Below are 7192 nucleotides of genomic sequence, written 5' to 3'. Positions count from 1 at the left end.
TAATCTTTTTCTTTCAAGTAGCAACGCTTCTATACATTTAAACATAATATCCTTAAACTACTTATATTCTGTTGTTTAATCTATAATAAGCGTGGCCATTTCCTTATTTATTGGTAAATTTTACAAATTAAATACACAAAATGACAATGTTTTTTGATGCAATATACTTCCAAAACTCATGCATTAGTACCTTAACTCAAACCTTTTTTTGGACTACCGAAATCACTTAATTTTAATTTTGAAAAATCACACATTTCTAGCCCCTACGGCGGACTCTAACCATGCAGGATCCTATAGGACTCTTTCAAGCTTACTTAACCTAACCTAAGCATTATAGATACGTATTTCTTCTCTGACTTTTTTAATTACATTTTTTCCATGTTGTCTAATCTACAAGAATTTATACAAGTAGATTAAACAACGAAATATATAAATGAAAATAACACTATACAAAAAAAGTAAATATACCGCGGGAATTAGAAAGCTAGAGATAACTTTACTACTAGCTCTATGAGCTCCGTCTTTTGGTCAGGTAGGGAAATAGTCTATGAATTGCACTCTTAAAACCATACACATACACACACACACACACACACACACACACAATCATATTATCACACACACACATACATGACAACATGAAAAAATAATTGGCTTTCTAATAATTCCAATGCAAGGCTGAGTTTGTTGCATCTTATTGCCTAATGGCATGATATAAATGTAATCAACGAAGACATAATTGAACTTTTAAATAGAGTGAATTTATGGCAAATTCTTCATTTCCCATATCGTACAAAAAGTTTCTGAAAGAAGCTACGCATTTTTAAAAAGATAATATTTTCTGTATGTTTTCGAAACCGATTAATATCCACTGGATTAGAACCGGTTTTCATGCAAACTGAAAAATCATGTTTAGCATCGTGTTACAGACAATTTTCTACAAATGTTTAAATAACAATCATAGAATTAAAACCAGCTATGTTATTCCATGCCTTCGGCTTCTCGGGGATAAAAAAAACTGCTTTTAATCTCATAATTTTTTTCATTTTCATATGTATCTGCGGAATGCTGTTTATATACGATGCGATAGATAACTATTCTTCACTCAAGGTATGTCCTTACGTCCGTTACAGACACGTCTAATCTCAAATCTAGGCATGATAGAACCGTCATTTGATTTTCAACTTAGCAATAAGAGATCTTCTCACTCTATAACCAATATCAGAAGGTTTGTATGTCCATGAAAAACATGTTGATTTAATTTCTAATTTTGATGTAATATGATTTTAGAACAAAATTTTAGAAATCAAAAAGAAAAATGAATTTGACAATGTAAACATTTGTATTTTGTCTGATTTGTTTAGCCTCGCTTTTATGGATGTTATCATCTTTTATAAATTGCAAAAATACAATTACAAAAAGAAATAATTTCAGCCTAATAACTTTATAATTACAAAGTATTAAAATCAAGGATATTGAAGGATAGTTCAATGTACGATAAATTAATGTACCCCTCACCCTATTATTGACTAAGAATTTGTAAACTGTTACTTCGTATAACCCAATAAAAATACACCCCCCCCCCTTCAAAGTATTTTTAGCAAGGAGAATGCAAATTTATAAACTTTATGGAGAGAAAAGGAAAAGAATTGTAATTTACTGACCATTGTCCCCTCCCTCCCTGGTTGAAATGTAAATTATTCGTGTTAGTGCATTTTCTATGCATTTTAAAAAGTCATTAATTTCTTAAAATAGTTAAATTTTGCATGAGTAACCTTATACATATATAAAAAAAACATGCATTAATTTTTCATTTGGTTATTAAAATTTTATACAATGATTATTTAACAGAATGCTATTTGTCAATAAGACAAACCTCTTGTGTTGTTATTTACCTAAGAATCTTCATTTTTTGTCAATAAAGTTTTATCTCTGACTGTTGCTTATAGAGAAGCTACGCTTAAATTGACGAATTTCAAAGTGAGCAACTTTATATGATGGTTTGGAAGAGACCAAGGACAAATCTATCCAAAAGTATCTTTGCAAAAGCAAGCCTAATATTTTTCAATAAGACAGAGAATACTAATCAAAATGAAAATTTTATAGTCTTGGACTTATGGACAAAGTTAGTTGTAGAGCATTAGTTCAGTAGATACAAAAAGAGAAGGGGTATAAGAAAAAAATAAGGATAAAAGTAGCAAATCACGAAACCTTTACACATGTATGTATATCTATGTAGCTTGACCAACAGACTGACGGACCAAGTAAGGAGTATACCGAATGTTCTTAGATAAGGGATATTTTCACAAAAAATCAGCGTAGTGGACTGACGGACGGGGGGATAGACATATAAATAACATTATGCACAGTATTTTCATTCAGAAAAGGCGAAAATTTTGATAGAAATGCAAGGATAAAGCCGCGGATATTACAATTTCCTTTCTATTTGTTTTGTATTAGTATAGCGTAACCTGATTTGAGGCAAGCCTCTTTCTAGTCCTGTATTGCTTTTTACTCTACATCAGTGACCTTAAGGGATAAGATGATGGACGATAAACAACATCCCTAATTATAATAGGCAAGATTACCCCTTATATAGAAAAAATTTAGTTCAAAAGTTTATACTTTCAGACAAAGAAGTACACAAAGTATTTTAGCCAACGAATAATGTATCGTGGTTATAAAACTTTGGTCACCAGTGAAATTTACAGTCTAATGTCCCCTTCCTTCCTGCCCTACACACTGATAGCAGTAAGATCTTGTAAACGACTTGTCCGGTCAATTTTTAGAAAATTTTAGCATTGTCCCGGGGCTAGATTTTGCATATTTTGCGAGTGGTATTTGGGGGAAGGGGATGGTTCACATCCAATCACGGACATGATCCTCTACCCCGAAAAAAATTGTAGTTTGAAAAAATATCTAAAAACTACAAAAAAGTTTATAATCTAAACGTATTTAGATAAAATCTACTCGTAAAGTTAGTTTATAAAAGGAATAATCCTATAAAATTGTTTGCACAAATTTAAAACCATGTTTTATGCGTGCAAAAAGTTTTGGTTTCTGTATATGGCTATCTTTAGGATGGGCATTAAATTCCGCATAGAATTATATAATCGCAACAAAACTTTTAGCAAATTGATTTACTACCATCTAGTGCAGACCCTAGGGCATCATTTATCATAACCAAACGTGATGCTATTTTAGGATATTAGATCAAGCCTTTGATTGCACGACTCTTGTTTGGAAGTCCTTAATGCGCCTGTTTAAGTGTCAATGCCATTTCCTAACCTTCAGTAAAATTTTTCTTTCAATAAGATTTGTCCGTACGTCCTGATATATCTGATCGTAAATTTAGGCATGTAGGAATTGTCCTATCGATTTCAAACTTACAAATTTATATACAGCTTATAAAGTTCTGCCACTCTGATTTTAGAGCTTTGCGTTTGGGGATATTGTCATCCTTGTTAGTTTAGGATTGTATCTAAAATTTTATATAATAACGGATATATTATTACTTGGATCTTACACAAGATTAAAATGTTCTCTCATAAGGAGAATCACGCAGCGGACTAAAATAACTATCCCCCCTTCCACCCCCTTTACCCCATTCTCTCCCCTCCAACTGGATGAACGAACTAACCAATACACGAGTTTCATGTTAGCAAGGTAAATGACAATTTTCCTCTGTTGTCATAATATCCACGTATATACTACATCCATTTATTCAATGTATGTATAAGTCTTTCATAGGGAGGTATCTTTCAATAAAGGTAATAGTAGACTTTGTGAGAATATTTTAATATCAACAAAATTAAATAAAACTTTCTATAAATGAAATAAAAAGATACAGTTTGATTTTTATTTAACAGCCTAAAACCATCTTGTAAGCATTTTGCTCTTGTCTTTGAATACTCAAGCTGTAGGTTATTTTAACATTTTGAAATTTCGATCTATACCTATTCCTTAAAAAAGTCCTCCTCCCCAAATTTGGCAAACCGCATAAATCTTTCTTAACCCTTACAGATCGGGGGGGGGGGGGGGGGGTCATATTGACCCCCCCTCTAGTTTTTTCAATGTCATTTTTTTCGTAGGTTAGATAGAGAGCTGTGACTTCATAACTTTTTAAGTTTAGTAATTATGCGTCGGCAAGAGTTGATTTTATTAGGATATCTGGTCTGTGTCGGTCGTGGTGTCCGGTCAAAGTCGGTTGGGTAGCACCAAAATTTAAAAAAATTTCTAAATAAATCTTAATTTCTACATTATGACTTTTGTACAGGGTGTCCCTCGTAAACTGGTTTTTTTGAAACGCTTATTACTCCCTTAATATTTGAGCTATCTTAGTAAAATAAAAAGTATTTGACAGCCTGCTACTGACCATTTTATGGTGTAATGATGAAAAATCCACAAAATAAACAGGAAAAAATCTACGAGGTATTACATAAGAGGCTAATTTTATTGAATTTAGACTAACCCACAAGAAAATATTTGCTTTGTGAACTTTAAGAATAGCTAGGGTTCAAACGGCTGGTCGCTCAGACTTTCTAAGCACAAAAATGGAATAGGCTTGACATGGCATACCAGAAATTCTCAATATTCAAGAATCTGAAGTGTAATATAAGTGAACAATACGTAAAAATAGGCATAATATTGATCTTTTTTGTTAATTTTTCATGTGAGCTCGCTTCAAATGCACACAAGAACCTGAAATATACCAGACTTTTTAATTATAATACAATGCCAGTTCTTATAATGTCTGGAGTAAGTCTTTGTGATCCACCGTTTGACCACCAGCTGCTTTAAAAGTTAACTAAGGCATATTTTTCTTGTGGATTAGTCTTATATTCACTAAAATCAGCCTGTTATGTATTACCTTGTAGATTTTTTTCTGTTAACTTTGCGGATTTTTCATCACTATATCATTAAATGGTCAGTAGTAGGCTGTCAAATACTTTTTATTTTACTAAGATAGCTCAAATAGTAAGGGAGTAATAAGCATTTCAAAAAAAACCAGTTTACGAGGGACACCCTGTATATAAGGTAGAAACCTAACATTTTTTTGGTGAATACTGAGATATCAATGACCTTATGAGAAAAGTGGTGTTATGACCGTTTGACCGCACCCTGACCGACTTTATGACCGATTTTTGTCCGGCTTTTACTAAAGACATATATCATGAAAATCGTGGCTTCTATTACAGCTAGAGACCTATACATTTTTTTGGTAAGATCTTGAGCAACAATAAACAGATAAAAATATTAATTGGCGCCGCCAACCTCCGTTTTACCGCCCTAACCGCCGAAAATGGCGGTTTCCGTTATTTGCCGTTTTTCGGCGATGATTAGAAAAAGTAATTTTTTTGTTATGAAAAATAAAAGTTTGTCCTAAAATTTGGTCATCCTAGCTGCAAAATTGGCCGCTCTACAGCTGTTTTAAAATTTAGCGGCTGGCCGCTAAAAAGCGGCTAAGGAGCGGCCTGACCGCTATGACTAGAAAAAGTAATTTTCTCTAAAAATACACATGAACCACCAAAAAATTTTTTACGTCTTTATCTGTAACAGAAGCCGAGATAGAGGGGGGGGGGTCAATATGACCCCCCCCCCCCCCCCCCCCGATCTATTAAGGTGGGAATAGGGGCCCAATCTGTAAGGGTTAAACTCTAGTCAATGCCAGGGAAAGGGATTATTATTTGGAAATTGTTAGAACAGGACACATATAGATTTCTGAGAAACTAATAGCTGAAGATGGGGAAATTCCAATACATTTTCGTGTCTAAGAGTAGTGCAGCTTCTTTAAAACTAAGGCATTCATATCAAAGTTCAGTACGTCAGACATTGATAAAAATATATTTCACAAAATGAAGAACGGCCGCAGAAGTCTGGACATATACAAATCATAGAGTAGCTATTCTACTAAAAAGTCTTGTAATTGTATACAACTTTTTTTATTAATTATATCTGGCTTTAAAATGTGAATATTATAGATTTTTCTTCAAAGTAAATATCCCTGTAGATGTTCCGTGACTTTAATTCCTAAAAAAGAATTGAAAATGGCATTTTAGAATTTGATTCATATTATTATCTTCTCAGAGTGTGTGTCAAAAAATCCCCTGTCAGTTACTTTGATTTTTTTACCCGAAACTGTAGCATAACACTTAGTTGGGTAAGTAATAGATTTGTATCTGCTGCTATGTTAGATGCTCAACATTTATTGTAAGAGTATGGAGGATGCTTTGGGCCGAAACATGCAAAACATATTAACATGCACAGTTAGGACTTCCAGATAAAGATAGTGTAATCAAAGGGTTTGTTGTCTGCAATAGTTTGAACATTAGTGACTAAGGACCTACTTTGTTATCAACCGCCTTGAATCTGCTATCTATCTGAGATAGCAGATGAGAAAATATATATTTTCCTTATAGAAATGAATGAACAGACAGGCAAAGTAAGTTATAGAGTAGTTTCGCTACATAAAAAAGGAATTGCGCCTCCTTCCCACCTTGGACAAAAAATATTTCTTTTGGGTTTGATAATTTTGATATTTTTTTCGACAGGGAAATCTAAAATGATATTAAATTCAGTTTAAGGAATTATAAATAAATAATTTGGTTTTGTGTTGAATAAAATAATCAGCAGTGTATTATGGCGCATTTAAACATTTTTGAATTTTTAGGAAGTTGTAGTGGGGCTCGGCAGCCACCTGTGAGCCTCATAAACTTTAACTTTAAAATTCAGATGGATGTTTAGACCTTTTTTCTAAATAGACAAACCATCTTTTCAGATCTTTAATTTTTGCATGCAAGCAGGTTTTAATTCAAAGCTTATGAGCGGCTGAGGCGCAGCTGCCGAGTCCTGGTTTTTAGAATTGTAGCTTTCATGTTAATTAATCTTAGCAGGGGTCTCAAGGGATTAACTAATATGGACGAGAGATTATGATTAGAATTTACACCTATCATAGATTAAAACTATGAGTGAGGAAAGTTTGGAAACTGCTAGTTTGAACTTGCCAATCAAGATTTGATACAAGTCCCCAAAGTTTTTAAGTGAATGGACATATTCATAATTTTGGGATTTTTTTTATTAATTATCCGTTGTCTGTTGTAGTATAAAAAAAGAGACAATTAGGGCTCACCAATAACCACTCATATTTTGAGAAGCAGCATACCTGCCCGGAACCAATACAAAGCGGTTTCTA

The sequence above is a fragment of the Acartia tonsa genome, chromosome 8 (assembly GCF_053477335.1).
Source record: "Acartia tonsa isolate MP-2025a chromosome 8, ASM5347733v1, whole genome shotgun sequence".
In the NCBI taxonomy this organism is placed as follows: Eukaryota; Metazoa; Arthropoda; class Copepoda; order Calanoida; family Acartiidae; genus Acartia; species Acartia tonsa.
The sequence above is the reverse complement of the archived record's forward strand: the minus strand, read 5'-3'. Positions refer to the sequence as shown.